Source organism: Rhineura floridana, chromosome 5 (assembly GCF_030035675.1).
Source record: "Rhineura floridana isolate rRhiFlo1 chromosome 5, rRhiFlo1.hap2, whole genome shotgun sequence".
In the NCBI taxonomy this organism is placed as follows: domain Eukaryota; kingdom Metazoa; phylum Chordata; class Lepidosauria; order Squamata; family Rhineuridae; genus Rhineura; species Rhineura floridana.
The window spans coordinates 155,611,567-155,634,407 of NC_084484.1; the positions used below are offsets into that span (position 1 = coordinate 155,611,567).

Here is a 22,841-nt window from a genome sequence, read left to right on the forward strand (position 1 = left end):
TCAAGCATCACAGGCCTAAATTGGATTCATATTCAAATATGATCTATCCCCACTGCACTGCTTTCAGTGGTATCGTGCACGTTTGGGTGTGCATCTCCCTTCCTGTTCTCAAATTGGTCTCAGATGAGATGCAGCCTGGCTAAGTGGTCTCCAAATCCAATCTTTAGGTCCCAGGCAGAAGGAAAAGCCAGTGGCCAGCTGCTTGCTTCCCTTCAGCCTAACTTGCCCTCTCAGATGGTTGAGAGAGGGTGCACACACACTGATGTCGATATTTAGAGGCAAACTGAAGATAGGAATTTGTTTTGGCGACAGCCTAGGTTGACTCCGTGGGCGGAATGAGATGTCAGCTTACCCACCTCACTTCAGCAACAAAGATTTCTTTGCGTATATCAGGGTGGCATATCTTGGGGAACTCACTCCTTACCTTTACTCTCCCTTGGCTCATTTTGCTGCCCAGTACATCCACACATAGGATAATCTGCTTTACTAAGAGGGGGGAGTAATCATATGATCCTACAGCACCAACATACCCCTTATAAGAGATCAATGGAATACAAAGGCTATAGGCTGTGATGTTGGGCACTGAGGAATTTTCAGAGCTTTTGAAACTGATCTCTAAAGAAATTGCCACAAGCCAAGGCCCTTCACATTATGGTTTTATTCTGTGTGACTTCAGAAGTGCTGAACAGCAGAAATGTGGCAAGTTTTAGAACTGAGGCCTGAATAGCTTTATTGTGGACTTGAAATGTGTACAGTCATTAGCTCACACCCAGGTTGGTGTATCAACATAAAGAATGGGTCTGCCGTCAGTCCTTGAGAAGACTTCAAATGGGTAAGTGTGCCTATCATTTTTAGCATGTATAAATTGATTTACACTTTTATTTTGTTGCAATTCAGAACAGCCTTGTCATATAGGTCAGTATTATTCTCATTTTTTGGATGGAGCAGAGCAAGAGAAATAGTGACTTGACCAGGAGGGCTTCTTTGCAGAGTAGAGATCTGAACCCAAAGCTCCCAGCACTCTGTTAAACTAAAATGTAACATTTTACATAGAAACCCACAGAAGTCTTCCATTAACCTTTCTCAGCCTGTTCTGCATATAATCCAGTTAATCCAGAACACCTGACTTCAAAGCTAAATGTTCCAAAACCCCAGAATTCTGGCTTAGTCTGGTTGATTGTCTCTCGGTTTTATAGACGCTGCTTCAGTTGTGCATTTCTCTTTCCGTTTGTGACATTTACAGGAAGAAGGATTACTCAGTTCTGAAATTAATGTCATGAGAAACCAAATTGGTAATTATATTATTTATGAATAATGGGGAATGCTTTGCTCTGCTAGCCTTTTCTGTTTCATTTGCTTTGATAGATGACAGGGCCAACATTTTAAATACAGGCCTTACTAGTCTAAATGAAGCATTAACATTTGTATTTTAGAGTGCACTTTATACACACTTGCCTGGGAGTAAATCTATTAAACTCAGTAGAACTGCACTGTTAATTACATTGGATAACAGAGAAAGAAAAGTTGATTCCTCTACCCCAGCCTTGCCTTTTGGGCAGCTTATTTTATCTTATTTATTTTAAAATGTGTATATTCAGCATTGCCAAGCAAAACCTGTCCAAACCAGCTTACAAGTGGTATGGGGGGAATCCCGTTGTTAATGGTCCATTGCTATTCCTCCAAATGAACATTGCAAGGAGAGGCCAAAAGGTTCCCATTCAAGCATGTAATTTGTTGCACCCTCTCAGTGGAACTGTTAACATGTAGTAAAGGGGCAGTAATGGCTTGGATGAGGCCTAATAAACTGAAGCTGAATCCCCATAAGATGGAGGACCTGTGGATGCATGGTTCCCAGAATTAGGAAATAGGTGACTTTTACTCCCTTTGAAGGAGCAGGCAAGCAGTTTGGAGATTTAAAGTGTTTTTAGCGTTTCTGTTTGCCCCCCTGGGCTTCTGCTGCGAGGAAGGGCAGGATATAAATCAAATCAATAAATAAAATAATAGTACATTAGTGGTAGATTTATTCTACTTTAGTTTGTTCTGTGACACTTCCCCAATGCTACCACATTAGTGCTGTGTGGAGGGACTATACCACAACAAAAGCAGCACAAAAATGAACCAGAATATTTTTTATATAAGAAGTTAAAGGCTTTCAGCAGAAAGTTATGGTATAGAAGTGAAGCAGTGTGACCACCTCAAAAAACATTTGCCGGCGCAAACAGGATTGAAAGCGAGATTGTATGTGACTGCCTCGATAGCATCAAGAGAACAATAAAAGTGGAATAAAAAGGCTATCTGGAGAGGGCCTAGGAGTATCTTTTATCACCTTCAGCTCACGTGCCAACTACAACTGTTCCTCGACAGGGATAGGTGGACCACAGCGATCCCACTCACTGGTAACATTAAGATTGGATTGGTGCACTGTGCTTTATATGGGGCTGCCTTCAAGTTTGGTTCAGAAGCTGCAGATGGTACAGAATGCAGTGGCTCGGTTAGTGAAACAGCCTACTGTGAGCATGGAACACCCCTACTAAAGAAGGGCACTGGCTGCCAATTTGGTACCAAACCAAGTTTATGGTTTTATTGCTTGTTTATAAAGCCCTAAATAACTTGGGGCCCAGTTAACTGACAAAGTGCCTCTTCCCATACTGTTCTGCTAAAGACCACCTGGGAAAAGGCTTTTACAGTGGTAACACCCACTATGTAGAACAGCCTTTCATCTGATATATGGTCTCTTGGCAGATGTTTTAAAATCCTATTTCTTTAAGGCATTTCCCAAACATTAGCATCAGTATACAGTTGACATAGGCTGTCAATGGATTGTTTTATATTACTCTGTATTTTGGTTTTTATGCCATTGTTTAGCATTATTTCTACTGTGTTTAATATTTGTACACAACTTTGGAATTCCTGAATAAAAAGCGGCATATATGTGTTTTAAATAAATAAGTATAATACATAAAAGAAGCGAGATTGATGTAGCTATACAGGAATGAGATGGGGCCAGGCTTTGTGTGTCTTTGTATCAGAGTCTTTATCCGAATTCATGCAAAATCTTCATACATTTCCAGTCTGGTTTTGATAGCATCTTCCAAATTTTCAAGACTGCTGGCAAACCATAGCCACCAAGCACCTCAGTCACCTTGGAACCCTCAACTGTATAATTATTTTATGGCTATGGTTCAAAGACTCAGGAAGCAGTGTCCACCTCTGGAAGACATTCTAATTTTATTCAGTTTTGACTTTCCATCTTCCCTCAACCAACCCTTGTTATTCATGTGAGAAATGAATTTGTGTTGATGTCAAGGGCTGTCTGACTTGACTTTGATTACAGACTAGCAGGCACGATAGCAATCTGAGCCTCCAAATGGGATCCTTCCTGAGAGCAGTTTGGCCTCACTGCAGGTCTGGTTTGAGAGCAGAACTGAGACCATGCAGGATGCAAAGCCAAGCTTCAAATGAGGACCTGGGACACGGCAGACATGGAAGGAGGCAGACATTGCAACAACAAGGTAGGATAGTAGCTTAGTTAGAACCAATACAGGGTCACCACAATAATGAAAAGTCCTTCCTTAGGCTACGTATCCTCCAAAGTGCTACAATTTGGCATCTGGTTCTAGGCAGTAGATCAGCCTTTCCCAACCAGTGTGCCTCCAGATGTTGTTGGACCACAACTCCCATCTTTCCTGACCATTGGCAATGCTGGCTGAGGCTGATGGGAGTTGTGGTCCAACAACATCTGGAGGCACACTGGTTGGGATAGGCTGCAGTAGATTATACAACAACAAGAGCTGCAATCTAATACACACTTACCTGGGAGTAAGTCCCATTGAACCCAATGAAGCTTACTATTGAGTAGACATGTATTGGATTGCAGACAAGGTTGGAGAACTTGTGGTATTCCAGATATTGTTGGATTCCAATCCCAACAGCCCCAGCCAGCATTGCCAATGGTCAGGTATGATCATTGCAGTCCAGCAACATCTAGAGGGCTACACAGGTTTCCCTGCCCTGTACTAGAAAGTCTTACTGGGTGGACACAAACTGAAAGGTAAAGCCAGGACTCCTCCAAATGACCTTTTCATTGCGCATTTGTGATTATTTGTGCTCATGATGCTATCAGGGCAGCCACACATGATCCCACTCTCAATACTGTTAGTGTCTGCAAATGTTCTGGGGAGGTCACATTGCTTCATTTCCAATCAGTGCATATTTCATAACTTCCTGCTGAAATCCTGTAATGTTTTATTCCACAAACATTCTGGTTTATTTCTGCCCTGCTTTTGTTGTGCTACTACAGCCCTTCCAGACAGCAATAATGTGATAGCATTGGGGAAGCATCGCAGAACAAACTAAAGCAGAATAAATCCACCACCAATACACTATTATTGTGTTAAAACCACATTGCAGAATACACCCAGAATAAAATACCAGTCTGGAGGGGGCCCCAATCATTCCACCTATGGTTGCTATTTCTGACAAGAAGCGGTAACGGTGGTGATGAGAGTTGAGACTACTCCTGGTTCACAGAAGACAATTCATTTGCATTCATGCAAGTTTTCAACTTTGAAAGAAATCAACAGCAGCATCCTAGAAGCAATCCTATTTCACTCTTAAGGTTTCTTCGCTAATGAATCTAAGTAAACTGTACTCAGAAAAATAATATGTTCCTTATGCTAGATGCTGTTCTCTGAGGACCCATGTCTACATTTCATCAATCACATTTTTTAAAGGATTGTTTCTGTTCTATTGATCAGATAAATTATCTATGTTGAACTTGCATTTCAGCTTCCCAAAATGTGGCTTGCTTTAATCCTGGATTAGTGGCTTGATCATAGGAGAACCCTTCCCTTCTGTTCCCTTCCTGGAAAGTTGTGCAGCTTACAGAATGTGTAAATTTCACCCCTGTACAATGTATAATTTTCATTAATTGTTTTAAAGCTCTCTAATTTTTAGGCTGTCTTGAAAGGATCTTTGTTTACACTGATAGCAGAAGGTAATATTTCCAGTATTGGTAACCATGGCAATGAATAATTCTATTCTCAGATTCAGTGCCAGCTGCTATAGTGTCTTGATGGTAGCACTCAGCTTGTTAATGAGAGACTTTACACGTACAGGAAAGGGAGAGAGATATTTACACTGGTCCAAGAATCAGCCTGTGGTTTCTTGAAAACACATTTTTTCCTTTTAATTTCTAAAAAAGAGAAGTTAACTTTACAACTGTTTTTCATTCATAAAGACAGTTCTCTTTAAAACCCTGGGCAGTACTTTAATCATAGAAATGAGAGCATTATATTTGACAACCAATGGGCTTTCCTCCTTCTCCCAGCTGACCTGAAGAACATGTTCTGAAGCCCAGTCCTATTCACTTTTACTCAGAACTGAACCCCATTATACTCAATGGGACTTATTCACCCCCAAATGTGCTACCTTTGGCTCTATTACTTACTTACTTACTTATTTATTACATTTATATCCCACCTTTCTGCTGAGGAGCTCAAGGTGGCATACAAACATGGTTTACTTCCTCCTGATTTTCTCCTCACAACAACCTAGATTAGGCTGAGAGACAGTGACTGGTCCAAGGTCACTCAGTGAGTTTCATGGCCAAACGAGGATTTGAACCCTGGTCCCAGTCCAACCACCGTGCCCTACTGGCTCTCATGTGTTGCTTATGAGTGTTGTTAATATGCCACAGAAAGTGGGAGGGTGGCTCTCTCATTGGATCTACAGATGTGGAAATTAAAGTATCCTTCACGAATCACATATATAAAATACCCAGAGCCTTTGGGATTGCTTTTCAGTGGCATTGCTAGGAATGTAAAAAGATGCAGGGCAGCCATTTCTTTTGCTGTACAATTTCCCTTGGAAAGGAAATGGAAACACCACAGTTGCATTCCCAAGGGCTTCTGCAGTTTCAGTGGGCAGTGCACAGCAATTGCAGCAGCAGCAGAGGTGCCTTTGCTCCATGGATAAGTAGCGCTAGCTCTTGACTCCCCCCACTCCCCCTTACCTCTGTTGGCCAGGACGGGCCCCTGTTGTTTTTGAACAGTTTTCAGAATATGGTAGCTTGACGTAGGAAGACAGGAAGTTGCCTTATACTGAGCCAGACCATTGGTCCATTTAAGTTCAGTATTGCCGAAGCTGACTGGCAGCAGCTCTCCGGGATTTCAGAGTTCTCTCCTAGGCCTGTCCACCGAGTTACAGCCCTGTGCCATCATTCCATGCGAGGGGGCTGCTTTCAGATCCCCATCAGATCATGTGAAATAGAGAGTGGGGAGATCTTCTAATGGTAATTCTACTAGCCTAAAGGCATACTAGAGGCAATACATTCCAATGCCTAGCTGGGTGGGAAACCTCAGGCCCATGGACCAATTACAGCCCTCTGGGCCTCTCTGTTGGGCCCTCAGGACTCTCCATGGCCACACGCCCTCTCCTCAGAGCACACCCCTTACTAGCCCTACTTCATACCCCCGTGAGTGTTTTTGCCTGGCTGGAATTTGTCCTTGAAATCTGCAAATGCCTCTCAGTTGCCTGGATAGAGGATACAGAGGGCTGTGTGACTGTGTACAGTAGGGCCCCACTCATACGGCATGTTAGGTTCCAGACCTCCACTGGAAAGTGAAAACTGCTGAAAAGCGGATCAGCTGTAGCATGGGGGTCTGGAACCTAACCCACTGATCGCACCAGAGGAGGAGAAGATCAGATCTTCCCCTCCTCCGGCGCGATCAGCTGGAGTGCAGGGAGGTCCAGCCCCCCTCCAGCTGATCACCCCACTGGCGCCGTATTAACGGAACACCGAAAACCGGGCACAGAGAAGTGGGGCCCTACTGTATGTAGAAACTAGCCTACTGTGCAAAGATAATATTTACACTCATTGCTCCACCCACTTTTGCCTCTGGCCCCATCTACTACTAGTATGTCTCCCCCAGAAGGATTCCCAGGTAAAAATGAGACCTGCAGTTTGAAAAAGATTCCCCACTAGTTGGACAATACCCTTCAAAAATTATCTGTTGTGTTCTGGTCTGATGCCAGATCCTACAGAAAAAGTCTGGGGTGGAGGCTGCCGGCCCCATGGATAGCTTCAAAGTGAGCAACTTGCTCCAGCTCCAACGTAGAACAGAATATGCCCTTTAAGCCTCCGTCTCCAAACCACCTCGCCCTCCAAACCACCTCCCCAAGGCTCCACCCCCTTATAGAGAACCCCAGAGCCTTAAAGGGCCAGTTCGCTGACCTGAAGATGGCACTCCTCCTCTGTTCCATAACTTCCCTCCTAGTGTGATTCTTGCACTACTGGACTGGTGATGTGTGGTGGGAGGCCTCTGGTTCTCCAGGCTCAGGCGAAGGTTCTTATGAGGATCCAGGCTCTGGCGCTACAGGCCCTGGTGGTCTGGCAGTTTCCTCTGGGGCATCCTGTTCAACAGCCTCAGGTGAAATGGTCTCCTTATCATCAGCAGTCTGCTCTGAGCCCTGAGCAGTTCCCCATCTGGTACCGCTGCAGCCTCCATGTGCAGATCACTGCTGGATTCAGGGGTCATGACATTACCTGGAGGAGAGAAGGATTTGCAGGTGAGAATCTGCAGGCAAGGGAAAGCCTAAACACCTCCTCCAACCTACCAATTTTTCCGGCAAATGCCCCCACCACAAACCCTTGCATTAATATCACAAAGGGGAATGGGGTTGGTCACTCTGTCTTTCCCTCGTGATGATTAATTCTGCCATGAGCAGCCCTTTGAAACACAAGACTCTTGGTTTTTATAAAGGAGTGGGACTCATCTTGCATAAGACTCATGCCATTGGTAGAGTTTGCTGGCACAATATACACTGATGATTGAATCTTGTACCTATATCTGTAATGAAAGCATTTGGGAGGTGGGGATATGTTAGCACCATGCTCTAAAAGCAAAAGTAAGGCTATGTTGTGATGATGATCATGAAGAGAAGGAAGCATAACTACGACCAACTCTTTTTGGAATTCTTAATTATGTATTTGTATAACGTGAAAGCAAAGCTTTTAGGGATTGACATGGGTATATAGAATGTTTTGGAAAGGTAGCAAGTATGAAGGGACTTAATGCTGACATCCACACTCGGCCCACTAATGAAAGCTGAAGCAGAATTAATTGTGATGAAGTTAGGCCAATTCTTCTTTAGTTAAAGTTTCTCTCCCCCCCCCCATTTTTCTTTTGGGTTGGCAATTCTATCATAAGCTATTTATAACTTCTCCTTGTTTCAGTGCAACACTGCTCACACCTCTTACCCTCTGTCCAATGAAATGAAGACAAGCATGGAATGCTCCATCTGTGCCCTACAGAAGAATATCATCCATTATCTGCAACAGTGCTCTGGTTTTTTTCTTTTAATCACAAAAGAAATGGGTTTAAATATTTTACAAGATTGACATAATAAATAATTGAATCATAGCTAAGAACAACTGTAACATGTATTTTAACTCTTGATGTCTGGTTTCTGTGATTTTTTTCCCCGTAGCATCTTGGAAAATATTATATTTGTACTAATAAATACAGTTTGCAGTTTGTAGGCAAAGATACATTTCTGACTGTTGCTGCAAATCATCCCCTCCTTCAATATGAAGAAATAACTCCCCTCCCCTTCAATCTGAGGATGCTTCAGGTACATGAGGCTCCTCCAAACGTATACCCAGGGCTCATCCAGACGACCGTATAATGTGTGACATGATCGCTTTGTGTATTCATTATTTTTTGGTTATCCATATGACGTTGCTCGCTTTTGCGCATTTTCGCGCAGTTAAATCCGCTGTTGCATTACCGCAAAAAATGCGATTTGCTTTTTTAAATCGGGAATCATCCACTGTACCGTAAGGCACTCAGATGCAATACCATGGACTTTAGAGCTGTGGGCGGTCCATGGGCGTTTCCCCATACCCCTTCCCTCGTTCCCAGCCAATCATGTATATCCACTTTTGCGCATGTGCGCGAATGTCTGGGGAAAGCCCGGGAAAACTGAACCAATCAGAGCAATGGTGTGGTGTTGGGGGGGGCTCTGCAATTATACTGCGCAGCTACAGCTGTTTATTTTTAGTCAGCCTGTGAACTGGGTGGCCACTCTGGGTGAGATCTGCAATTGTGGCTGTTTGAAAAGCCCCCCTTTTCCTGGCTGGTCTCGCTCAAGTGCGGCTGGTTGGTGCAGGGAGCTCGCTTTGCTGGCGCTTTGCAAATGGCCACAGGAAGGAAAGGGAGAAGGAGGGGGGGTGAGGGCAACGGAGCATCAAGTTTTGCCCCAAAGTGGTTGGGAAGCTGCTGGGAAGCTTCTCCCGGTGGCTCTTCCCTGACGCTGACGCCGCCGCCACCTACGTGGAGAGCGAGAGGCAGGCAGAGTGAGAGCAAGAAAGAGAATGGGGAGGAGCTGGGAGCTGCCACCGAGCGCTGCACTCTAGAAAAGCTTGGGGGTCAGGAACCTTGCAGTGGAGCCAGAGGTCCCAGCTCGCATTCTTGCGTGGTATTCGATTTATGAGACATTTGGGGTGGGGGATGAAAGTACAAGGACAACTTGAATTGAGAACGCGCCTGGGTGTGTGTGTGCAAATACGCAAAGTCACAAAGCTGCCGCGCCTCCCCAAGAAAAGTTGGTTCTGTAAGAAGGGGGGTGCTCCCCATTAAACTCTCAGCTTTCCTGCCATTCTTTACAAAAGAAGCAAGTAGCAGCAGCTTCAATAACCCCCTTTCCGTTCTGTAGAAATAAGTGGAATTGCCAGCCGTGTGTATCTCCAGAAACTGCAATATGCATAAAGGCAGAAAAGCATACAGTCGGTTTTGCAAAGTATCGCAAACACAAGCAAACAAAAACACAGGAATTATTGGCATATAAATGGTTTGCTAGAGCGTCTTGGGTGCCTGCAACCATAGAGACTGGTGGTCTACCTTCCTAGACATGACACGTCGTTACTTGCTTGCAGTTCCATGAGAAATAAGTGGAATTGCCAGGCGTGTTTACCCCCAGAAAATTTGATAAGGAATAAGGCCAAACCACATACATTCAGTTTAGCGATATATCGCAAATACAAGCAAACAACAATACTGTACTGGAAGTAATATCATATGTGGTTTGCTAGAGCGTCTCGGGCGCCCGCAACCATAGAGATTGGTGGTCTAGTTCCTAGACATGACACATCGTTACTTGCTTGTAGTTCCATGAGAAATAAGTGGAATTGCCAGGCGTGTTTAACCCCAGAAAATTTAATATGCAAAAAGGCAAAACCACATACATTTGGTTTAGCGATATATCGCAAATGCAAGCAAACAACAATACAGCAGTTATTGTCAGATAAGTGGTTTGCAGTTCTCTTTTATCAGAGGGAACACTTCAAAGCAGAGAAAGAGGAAATGATGTTTAGCAGCTCTAACCTCATTCCCCCTGCAAGCCTTCCTATTACAAATTGTTCCTGGAGAATATGTCCAGCGTGCGTGTCTGTGTGCAAAAGGGGGGAAGGGAGGCCCTGGACTCAGCACCACCACCAGCAGCCCCCAAGAATTGAGGGATCCAGCAGCCGTGTGGGGTTCCCTAGCTAGGAAAGACTGCTGGGCGCTGGGTGGGAGGAGGTGCAAGGGGGGGAGATGGAGATCCCCCTCCCCCAAGCCCTCGCTAGTGAACAATGTTGCCATAAGGGAGGAAAATGTAGCCGCCGCCGCCACCTCCCGCTGCACTGAGCTCGCTACATCGTGGTGCTTCCTATCCCAAAGCTTCACTGGTGCAGCTGCTGTGAAGTAGCCTCCTCCACCACCACCCCTGCATGAGCTCCTGCTGTTCCTGGGCTGTGTCACACAACCCTGTCCAGGCGCCCGTTGGGCTCCGGCTGCCCTCAACTGCACAAGGCAGAAATTTAATAGCTGTAAGTGGAGCTGCACAAGAGCCAAAAACTTGGTCAACTCCATTACAGCCACTGCTACCAAACCAACAGGAAATTCAAACTTTTGCGCTCTTACGTTCAAGCGCGTGTGTGTTATTGTGTTTCGGTGCAAAGGGGGAGAGGAGCATACGTCATATTTTGCAGACCAATTGGCTGATAGGGGGTGGTGTTTCAGGTGGAGCTGGGAAAAAGTGAAAAGAATGTAAGGGTCTTCCCGCTGCGTGTGCAGGCACAAAAAAAGTGTATTTTTCAGATCGGAAAACAGCAAATTTCAGCAAAGTGTGAACTGTCAGATGACAAAGCGTATATGGAAAACGTGGATTATCATGGTCAGTTTGGACGAGCCCCCACTCACCTGGGAACAAACTCCTCTGAAATCAATGTGACTTATTTCTAAATAGTCATACGCAGGAGTGCCCCGCTATACGGACCTTCACTTAACGTACATTCGCTTTTACGGACATACTCCATACTCCACCATGCCCCTGTTTACGTACGCTTGCTTCACACTTACGGACACTTAACGGTGCGTGGGGGTGGAAATAGACGCGATCGCGCCACCGCAAATCAGCTGGGAGGCATGATCGCGATGAGCTGAGAGGCACAGCAGTGCAGCAGCAGAGGCTTTAGCGCGGGGCTTTGAGGCTCCGCATGAAGGAGAGGTAAAAAAAGTTTTAAAAGGTAGTGCTTCACTTTAAGGACATTTTTGGTTTACGTACTCACTCTGGTCCCATTGAGTATGTTAATGCAAGGTATTCCTGTATTACAGCCTTTCCCAACCGGTGTGCCTCCAGATGTTGTTGGACCACAACTCCCATCAGCCTCAGCCATTGGCTGAGGCTGATGGGAGTTGTGGTCCAACAACATCTGGAGGCACACTGGTTGGGAAAGGCTGCTGTATTAGATTGTGCCATGAAGAAACAAATATCATAGCCTTGGCTGTCTGCTGTTATGAAGCATACTTCATATCCTACATCTTCAGGAAGAAATGTAAAAAATATCATTTTTAATGATTTTCTAGTAATCAGGGTGTATTAACATAAGAACATAAGAAAAGCTGCTGGACCAGGCCAGTGGCCCATCTACTCCAGCATCCTCTTCACACAGTGTCCAACCAGATGCCCATGGGAAGCCCGCAAGCAGCACATGAGTGCAACAACACTCTCCCCTCCTGCAGTTTCCAGCAACTGGTATTTGGAAGCATACCACCTTCGACTATATAGAGACAGAGCATAGCCATCATGTCTAGTAGCCATTGATAGCCTTAGCCTCCATAAATTTGTCTAATCCTCTTTTAAAGCCATCCAAGTTGGTGGCCATCACTGCGTACTGTGGGAGCAAATTCCATAGTTTAACTATGAAGGAGTCTTTTTGTCTGTCCTGAATCTTCCAACATTCAGCTTCACTGGATGTCCTCATGTTCCAGTGTTATTACACCATACCTAATTTTATATTCTTCTATCATATCACCTCTTACTCACCTCTTACTTTCTCTAAAGTAAAAAGCCCCAAATGTTGTAACCTGTCCTCATAGGGGAGTTGCTCCATCCTCTTGTTTATTTTGGTTGCCCTTTTGTCTCTTTCTCTTCAAAACCAGAAATAACAAAAATAAGAAAATAAATAAAATGATGATGATGCTATATCTTAGGTCAAGAGGACTCAACCAACATGTTCCCTGGCCGCTGGCCCACCATTTGAAGACACATGGGCTAAGGCAAGGATAAAATTAGGGTGTGCAGGTGACATGCTTTAAATTTATGGTCATCACTGCCCCTTGTGGAGCCAATTCCATAGTTTACCTATGTGCTGGGTGAAGAAGTCCTTTCTTTTGCCTGTCCTGTGTGAACATTCATATTGAACCTTGGGTATATCAACTTTCAGGTCTCTCTGTGTTATGATAGTACCATAGCCATGTTTATACCCCCAACAGTTAGTAGGGATGAGGGAGAAAGTTGATTCAGTTCACATTCGGAAAAAAATCTATTAAATTCACACTTTTCAAAACAATATGAGAACCAAAACTCAGCCGTCCTTCATATCTGAATGTTGTGATGCAATTCTCCAACGAAAGAATTATTATTACTTTATTATTTATTAGATTTACATCCCACCCTTCTTCCCAGCAGGAGCCCAGGGTGGCAATGTTTATAAAAATGCATGTATTAGGAGAAAGTGTGCATAAAAATGAATATATCAGTGAAAATAACAAAATTCCTTATACTAGGAGACATTGCTTGCAAAATATGTACATTAGTTACAACGACATGTTGAATAGGAGAAATTTGTACTAAAATGCAGAAGAATTTTCATGAGGTTTTTTTAAAAAAAAAAACACCCGCAAATTGCAGCAGAAATACAAAGAACTGAATTTAAGACTGGGAAAATGAGAAACTGAGACAACTGAAATTGACAGCCCCTTCCATCCCTATCAGTGAGAATAGATGTAGGTTTTCAACAGTGGATACATATGACTGAACATGTAAAAATAAATACTTTCAGACTATATGCAACCCATCACTCATGTCCTAAATATATTGTTATACTCATCTCATTTCTCCAAGCAGTGATAAATCCCAGGAGCACTGAGCTTACCCAGGTTTAGCCTCCTTTGGAAGGTGGTCCCTGGAAGCTTATGGTATATTGCAATATTTGACTTTATTTATACATATACAAGCTGAAAATAGGTGGAGGCATAGCTTAGAAAAGCAGCCAAAGTCCACCACTCTCACACCAAGTGATGTTTTAAAGTGTTTTTAGTGCTTTTGTTTGCCGCCCTGGGCTCCTGCTGGGGGGGGAAGGACAGGATATAAATCAAATAATAAATAAATGAATTAAATAAGTCAGTGACAGTCCTGTTCACAGATATCTGGTAGCAAACCTCATAACAGTATGTATCGAGAACTCTCCTTGTTAAAACAACACAAAATTCCAAAGATGGCATGGATTTTTTTTTAGCGGTCAAGGGCTACTCTATTCACTCCCAGGTTGTGGGCACTTCTTTGAGGAGCAAGAAAAGAGAGGGGCTAGCATATAAAACCGGAAATGTGCGAGGGAGAAAACAGGATGCTAGAAAAATATTTTTTATTTGTAATCCAAACCCGACGCGTTCCAGGCTTGTATATTTAGGCTTTCACCAGGGGAGTAAAAGCTGATGTACAATATCTTCCAATGAGCAAAACTAAGTGTCCCTTAGTTGGTGGCAGGGCAGGGTCTGGGAGGTGGTTAAATGAGAGAGATTACGCTGGCTGGCTGGCTGGCTGGGGGGGTTGCACTTGGTTTAACTGTGCATTTGATTTCTTTTTCCTAGGTGTAGCACTTTGGACTTGTTCCTGTTAGATTTCATTCTGTTGTCTTCAGCCTAGTACTCCAGCCTATCAAGATCACTTTGAATTTTCTGTCCTCCAGGGTATTCACTATCCCTCCCAATTTTGTATCATCTGCAAATTTGACAAGCATTCCTGCACCTCCTCATCCAAGTCATTAATACAAATGTTGAAGAGCACTGGGCCCAGGACTGAACCCTGCAGTCCCCTACTCGTTACATCCCTCCACTTTGAGAAGGAACCATTGATAAGCACTCTTTGAGTATGATTCTGTAGCCAACTGTGGAGCATTTTGTGTTCTGTTTTAATTTTCCTTAAGTGTTTACTATTAAAGACAGGATACTTAGCTAAATGCAGAGCTAGCCTGCCCCAGCAAGGTTCCTCTTGATTTACATTGCTGTGAGAGAGTCCCTGAGTACAGAGCTGTTTGAATTCATATAAATCAGGGAGACAGCACTAGAAAGGAAAGAAAGCACAATACAACAGCCAATTTCTGCCAGATTCTTGGATTCTGTCGAACCTGCTCAAGTTAAAAAATTCCTTTCCCCTACCCTATTTTATGTAATCAGTTGGATAAAATTCTCTAACACTGTGTGTAAGTGTGTGTGTGTGCATGAGAGAAAGAGAGGTTTTTATTGAGGAGAACCAAATCCACAAAAAATCTGGGCCAGAGTATCTCTGATTCATGAGCTAGCTCCAACAAAACTGCCTTTTCAAAAAAGCCACAGTGCTGCTCATTAGAAGTAATTAATCTCCCCTGTTTTCTTCCTTTGTCAGTTCCCTGCACTGTCACATGCTCTGTCAGCCATGAAGAACCAGTCAGGCACCACAGGATGACAACTTTCTCAAATATCCCCCTCTCTCTCATCAGGCCCTTTTCTCTCAGGTGCTGATGAACTAGTGAATGGGTGAACAGGATAGATTGATGGCCCACCTCGAAACACACTTGATTTCCCCACACATCCCAATGTAGAATAGAATTAGACCTTACCAGAAACTCAGAGCTTCCGCTCATGCGCTTCTCTCCCTTCACCTCTGTAATGGGTAATATAACGCATGTGTGATGCAATGATGTCATTGTATGATACATTTTCTTCTCTTCAGTTAAATTGGCTGTCGATGCCATTGGCGAGGGAGAACACGTGCACCATCACATCATGTGTCTACTCCTGCTACACTAGAGCACTATTCACCACCCAAGCGTGGTGCCTTTTCACTCTCAACCCCCACACATGCAGCATGAAGGTCTGAAGGAATATTCTAACCACATTCCCCTCCTGGACACACTTAGAAGACTTCCCAGTGATCAGGAATCCTAATAAGGAGTGGAGGCTGGTCCATTAGGGCAAATTGGGTGTTGCCCCCATCAGCTGCATACTGTCCCTCAGCAAGCCCCCACCTCCTTTTCTTCTTGCTTATATCCAGTCAAGGGAGTGATGACCCTGGCTGTCAGCTGCCTCCTCCTTCTTCCTGCTGCAGAACTCAGCAGAGAGAAGGATAGGGACAAAACTGGAATTAGAGTAGAGACACGCTTGCGGTTTTGCTGGCTTCAGTGCGCCTCCACCTCTGTTTTCTGAATGTGGGGACTGTGATGTTCCTGTATTAGTGTAAATAGGGTAAGTGCTATTTGTATAGGAGATACATGGTAAGTAGAATGAAAGAGGAAGGGGGAGTGAATGGGCAGTAGAATGCTGGATGATTGGCTGAATGTTTAAAATGGCTGACAGTATAAAAGGAAGAATGACAGGTAAATCTGGGTGGACGTTGGTGGACTTGAGTGGGTTGTTTTGGTGGGTTTTGAGAGGAGATTGTGTGGAGAGTTGGTGGATGTGAGGAGAGGGTGGAGTTCGGATTAATGCTAAGACCAGTACCTCAGGAATAGATGTATCCATATGCTTAAGTGCCTTTTAAAGAAATCTTGTTATCTGTGTTATTTAATAAATACTTAATTTGGTTTACCAAAGGCCTGATCCTTGGCTGGGGTTTCACAGACCAGAAGGGAGGGTGAGGTAAATAACCAAGGTTGAAGGGAAACAGTGACAAATGGTGGCAGCGGGGAAGGGAAGAATAACACCACAAGTATTCAGAGCAAACCAGAATTATAAGCAGTCTGAGTAAATCAAAGGGATTGGGGACAGCTTTAGCACTCAGTCACAGAGGTAACCAGATAGAGAGACTCAGGCAGAGTCTCTGGGACTACTGGTTATAGGACGTGACTGGTGGTGCTGCCTAGCAGGGGGATCTGTTGAGATCTGTGCTAGAGCGGGGAGAGAAACCATAAAAAAGGACAGTCCGGACTGGTGGAGTCCCTGGTGGTGCCTAGTGACAGGCAGTAGCCACGAGCAGGTAGGAACCTGACAGGGAGAGCCAGGGAAGGGCGTCACAGGGACACACAATGCCAGGCAAACTCTGCCCCCTTTTTAGGGATGGGGGAGAAATTCAATTTGGTTTGCATTTAAAGCCATTTTTTTTAAAGTCATGCTTTCCGAAACAATATGAGAACTGAAACACAGCCATCCTTTGAAATTCTCACTCATCCGAATTTTGTAATGCAGTTCTCCAAGCAAACAATGTTTACAAAAATGACATATATTAGGGGAAAGTGTGCACAAAATGAATATACTGGTGAACATAACAAAAAGGAGGTGAGGGCCTCCTGCAGATACCATCTTATCAGGAGGTTTGTTCTGTACAATATAGGAAACAGACCTTTAGTGTGGCAGCACCTACCCTGTGGAATTCCCTCCCTTTGAATATTAGGCAGGCGCCATCTCTGCTATCTTTTCGGTCCTTTTGAAGACTTTTCTTTTTCAACAAGCCTTTTAAGTTGAGAGCTATCCCAGTCTGCGTCTGTGTCAGAATTGCTTAATATGCTTTTTAATAATATTTTTAACCCTTTTAAAAAGTTTTTTAAATGTTTTTAACGCTGTTTTGTCTTAATGTATTTTAAGATTTGTTTTTATGATGTTTTAAAGTGTTTTAGTGCCTTGTTTGCCGCCCTGGGCTCCTGGTGGGAGGAAGGGCTGGATACAAACTAAATAAATAATAAAAAATAAAATAACATACAAAAATGCATTATAGAAGTTGCTTGCAAAAAAGTGCTCATTAGTCAAAGCTGCATACAAAAATGTATTTATTAGCAGAAATTCACACTAAAATGCTGAAGAATGTTCATGAGGATTTTTTATTGCAAATTGCTGCAGAAATCTGGAGAATTGATTATAAGATTAGAAAAATGAGACACTGAGAGAACTGACATGGACAGATCCATCCATCTCTATCCCTTTTACTCCAAAACTTCAGAAGTTGCAGCTCCATCACGCTTTACCTTGAAGTTAGCTTCACAGAGACTTCAAACTCCATTGCCACTCCAGATGTGTCCAATGAAAACGTTTCACTGTATGTTCAGGCAAACATTGTGATTGGCCCAACGCTTTGCTGTGGGCGGTCCTAATCAGCAGTGGGGAAGAGAGATGTGTCCAGCCATGGGCAGAGTCATTTCAAAACTCAGCCAGAGAAAATGGTCTGGCTGCTTTTGAAGCAACTAGTGTGTCTGCAGCCTTAGGGCACAATCCAACTTGCATTTATGCTTGGCTGAGGTTAGTTCAATATGGTGGACCTTTGGCTGAGCCGGCTGGATCCTGGCTCAGCCGGGCTATGTCGGCATAAGTTCCTCATGCTGGCTGAGCCAACCCAGCCGGTTCATCCAGAGGTCTGCTGGGGAAGCCCAGCTTGGCATAAGGGGAGCAGGTGGAAGCTGGCGGAAGGCTTGCAAAGGGAAGGGCCAAGGGGGATTTATGCAATGTCCAGGTCCCATTTGGCTCCCTCCCATGGCCCTCTGTTGCAGCAGCTGGTACACCAGGAAAAGGGGTGGCAGAAGAAAACATACAACACACAGCCAGCATCCTCCCCTTCAAGAGGCATCCGAGCGGCAGCTGGATGTAGTGGTCCCTTCTGCCAGCTCCACCTCCGTAGGTTGCATTGGTCTGTTAGTTGGCTCTACCTGTCATTGCCTCTGGTTCCATCTACTCTTGGTTCCACCCTACCAGTCCCAATGGGTACCAGCCACCACTGCTAATAAGGCAGGGCTCCCAATTGCAGGAAGGATGCTAGGTGTGTTCATGAAGATACAAACACATGAAGGCCAACCTTAGATGTTTGTCTGTGTATTTCTTTATAGAATGCCCACCATCCCATTAGGATCACAGGGCAGTTTGTAATATAATAATAAAACAATGAAAGTGCTCACCATAAATCCAGTAACCACAAAAAGTTAAAATCAGGAGTTTACAACTTCTCATATCAAAATAGCAGACAACAAAAATACAGATGACCCGATGAAGATATCCATACTCACCTGAAGGTCTGTGTAAATAGGTGTGTCTTAACTTGATGAAAACTCAGCAATGAGGCTGACTGATACATCTGCAAAGGACAGAGTTCTACAAACAGAGTATTTGTACAGGAAAAATCTTATCTTGAGTCACTACATGACACGACCTGTCCATTGGCAGGACCAAAAGAAGCCCCCCACCCTGCAGATCACAAAGCCCAGGCCAGAAGATGTAGGGAGCAGTGCTCTTTGAAGTATTTAGGCCTCAAGTCATTCAGGGCTTTATAAGCCAGCATAAAGACCTTGAATTGGGCCTGGTAGTGTATAGGCACCCAATGCAGATAACAGAGAATGGGTGTATATGATTCCAGTTGATGAACCACTCAGCACTCTAGTGGCCATATTCTGCACTAGCTGCAGCTTCAAATCAAACAGGCTTTTCTACATGGATGACCTGTGCTGCACATATTTGTCATGTTTACCAAAGTAGAATGCAGGTATGATCCTTTCCTTTTGCTCATTGGAGGCACTTCAGTGGTATCCATCAGAACCTTCCATGACTCCACCAAACTGCCATTGCAGGACTAGCCCTGTGCACAGAGTCCTGGAGTGGAGCAGGCTACTGGATGCACCCATTTGAGGCATGGGAGAAGCTTGGCTTGCCGTGCACATGCCCCAGAAGAGATGCCCTGTTGGGGAAGTGAAAATTCTGATGGTTTTGTCTGTATTCATGGCAAGGGGGTATTGGGAACGATCTTGCCCATGATCAGAACGTATAACCCAAGTTGAAGCCTGGGTGCAATGTGTATGGCCAGCACCAGGCAAAATGGTACTTCCTAGTGCCTCCCTGGTGAGTCTCTCCCCCCCCCAAGCTTACAAGAGGTTGGATGGGGAGAGGCAGTGGCAAGCGGTAGAGGAGATGGGCGGTAATGATGAAAGTAGGGATGGTCAAATCTGTCCATTTTGGTTTCTCTCCATTTCTCATCCTATCATAAGTTCAGTTCTCCACATTCCCACATCAGTTTGCAATTTTTAAAAAAGGCCTCATGAAAATTCATGAGCATTTTAGTGTGAATTTCGATGAATATGCACATTTTTGTATGCAACTTTGCCTAATATTTTTGCAAAGCAATTTCCCCTAATATAATGGGTTTATATGTTTTCAGTAATATATGTACTTCTAGGCATGCTTTACCCCGGGATGTGCATTTTTGTACTCATTACTTGGCTAGAGAAATGCACTGCAAAAATTGGAGAAGTGGGAATTTTGAAGAATGGCTGTGTTTCAGTTTGCATTTGGTCTGGGAAAGTGTAAATTAGGAAAGGTCGCATTTAAATGCAAACTGAATTGATTTCCTCCATCCCTAGCTGAAAGCAGTCCAACTCCAGCTGTCCAGTATTCCCTCAGCCCATACTCTAAAGAGAAGCGCTGAGCAAGGCAGATACAGTCATCACCACCCCATCTTCCTTATCTTAAGTGCGTCTGGCCCTGTCCCCAATGTAAATGAAATGAAATGCATGTGTATATTGGGGGCAGAACTCAACAGGCATTGGGGATAAGCAAGATGATCATGGTGGCAGCAGTGCTTCTCTTTGCAGCACTGGACTGGGCTATTTAAAAAGTAAATGAGTTATTTTTAAAAAACAAAAAAGAGGAGGCCAATATCAGCCTTGGGGCCCTGGCATTTGCTTGACCCTGCTGGGGACTGATGCCTGGCAATGTGCATCCACAGGCAGAGGAATACACATACAGCATGATGCTAGTTCTGCATTTCTCCAGACTGGGCCAAGAGTGCATCAAGAAAAACGTTTGCATTTCAGATTCCCCTTTCCAGAGAAACAAAATATTTGTGTAATATTGCAAAAAAAAAGGAAACAGCGACATGATAATGATCCTTAATTGCTAACACTTCTAAAGAGCTCGATAATTAAGATATAACTCTAGTAGAAGGTAACAATGCACAGATTTCAAACCTCATCTGTGCTTTCTTTCATCCTTGCTGCATTTTTTGCTTCTGTACAGTTTGATGTGATGATTGTCACTGGCCCATTAGTTGCAAAAGCTCTAGGGGACATCCTTTCTATTCTTCTCCACAGATATGTTGCATTTGACTTGGTCTTATCTACATAACCCATCTGTCTTCCTGCTTTGGAAACTGTCTGCAGGCCTGGATATCCAGCTGATGCCAGACAACGTGAGCTTAGTTTAGACAAGTGCACAGTGATACAGGATGGAAGGACAGTAGAGCCTTCAACACTCCCTCTCATTTACTCTACTATTACGCACCTTGTAGGTGAAGTTTGCTCTTATAAATTTGGAATGCTCACCAGCCACTCTATCCCAATCTGTATACTACTATTTAATAGTGACACCCCAAGTTTTGGTCTGTCTAGACTAGGGATGGAAAGATCTGTCAATTTTGGTTCTCTTGGTTTCTCATTTTTCCAGTCTTAAATTCAGTTCTCCACATTTCTGCAGGGATTTGCAATTTGCATTTTTTTAAAAAAAAATCCTCATGAAAATTCTCCAGGATTATAGTGCAAATTTCTCCTGCTAAACACATCTTTGTAGGCAGCTGTATTGCCAGTCACCGCAAGAACTTCGATGTAATGAGATTAGAAATGGCACATGAATGGCCTCTGTCCCCCAATTATTGCCCCTAAACCCCTGATTTATGGGGGTGCTGATTGCTTTTATACTCTGCTACTGCTTAGAATTGGAGTCTGGAAACCTCAAAATGCAGGCTGCCTGACACAATAACAGCATTTGGAAGTTTCTTTATGCCTCTGCGCTCAAAACAATACAGGATCTCTGGGAATTTTTTTGCTCAGTAACCAAATCAATGCAGTTTGTCCCACACTTCTGCTCTGTCAGGTGGGATTGTTTATAATTTCCCCAAGCTTGAAGAGGTGATGAGCTAAATGGCTTACAAATATTCTCACTTGGCTAACGTAAACAAGTAGCCTAATAATCGAAACAAGCAAGCAACCTTGAGAATGCAGCTGCGTTCTCAGGCCCAAGATGTCACGAGGACAGGATCAGGAGACATCACCTGAGGGGGAACCAGCTACCTGAATGATGGGAAGATAATGATCTAATAGGTGTAAGGTGCCCCCTCCCAGAGGGTCTTTGAAGGATGAATACAAAACCCCTAGATCAGGGAGATTAAGCCTCCGGGGGCTGAAGAAGCCCCAAGATACCATCAAGTTTAAGCCTCCAGGGGGCTGACATAGCCTCAAAGTACCATCAAGAAGCAACATCAAGAAGACTGAAGACTCAACCCCTCCCAGGCAACATTTATTATAATGCTGTTAGGAGGTTTCCAGCACGCAGGGAGACAGACGTGAGATAAGAGCACTTAGAAACAAGGGGGGAGGGAATCGTAACATGTTAGCTACTTAGTTTCATTTTAGCTGTTTGTAATCCTGCGGTAACGACTATTTAGCTCCATTTTAACTGCTTGTATCTCTTTGCTGTAATAAAGCCTTCAATTTCCCCACAGCCAGCTGTGTTAATGGTTTCTTTGAAATTTCGAATTCAGTAGTCTCGTGCTTAGCGAAAAGCTAGGCATTTGGCATTACAGCAGCTTTGACTAATGTACACATTTTTGCCAGCAATTTCTCATCATATCATGCATTTTTGTATGTTATTTTCACTTGTATATTAATTTTTATGCACACTTCCTCCCTGCTGGGAGGAAGGGCGGGATATAAACCAAATAATAAATAAAATAATAAATAAAATAAGCATTTTTGTAAACATTGTTTGGTTGGAGAACTGCATTGCAAAAACTGAAATGCAGATTTTGAAGGATGGCTGTGTTTTGGTTCACATATTGTTTTGGAAAGTGCAAAGCTTCAAATGCAAACTGAATCTAATTTCTCGCTCATCCTTTAGTCTAGACCAGAGATGGGGAACCTCTGGCCCTCTAGATGCTGCTTGACTCTAGCTCCCATCAGCCCCAAGCAGCAGGTTGCCCCTCTGCCTTAAATAGTAGGGTGCCCTGCGTTACAGTCCTCTATTTCAAGCAGTCCTCTGTTTGAGGTTGCATTGGCTCAAGGCCAACCAAATGATACAAAACTACCCCTTTGTGCAGGCCGGAAGCTGCGGCGGAAGCAGGGCTATCAACCAAAGGATCAGCCTTATCTCTTCTCTGTAACATTTGGCAATGTGTTGTGAATGTAGATGTATGCACACAGGGCTCCACCCCCACTCCATCTGCAGTAAGAGGATCCTGGATGTGCTGGTATTATCTCTGGGCCGGCATCAGAGGGCAGCCAGGTTGGGCTCTGGCCG

General features: G+C 44.0%; 1 long non-coding RNA gene across 1 annotated transcript; it reads left to right on the forward strand.

The window, feature by feature from the left end:
* The first annotated feature begins 1,149 nt into the window (after positions 1 to 1,149).
* On the forward strand, positions 1,150 to 8,551 carry LOC133385977 (uncharacterized). Its single transcript, XR_009763040.1, has 3 exons — positions 1,150 to 1,292; positions 3,335 to 3,512; positions 8,237 to 8,551. It is a non-coding gene; the product is annotated as an uncharacterized LOC133385977 (long non-coding RNA).
* Positions 8,552 to 22,841: the final 14,290 nt, after the last annotated feature.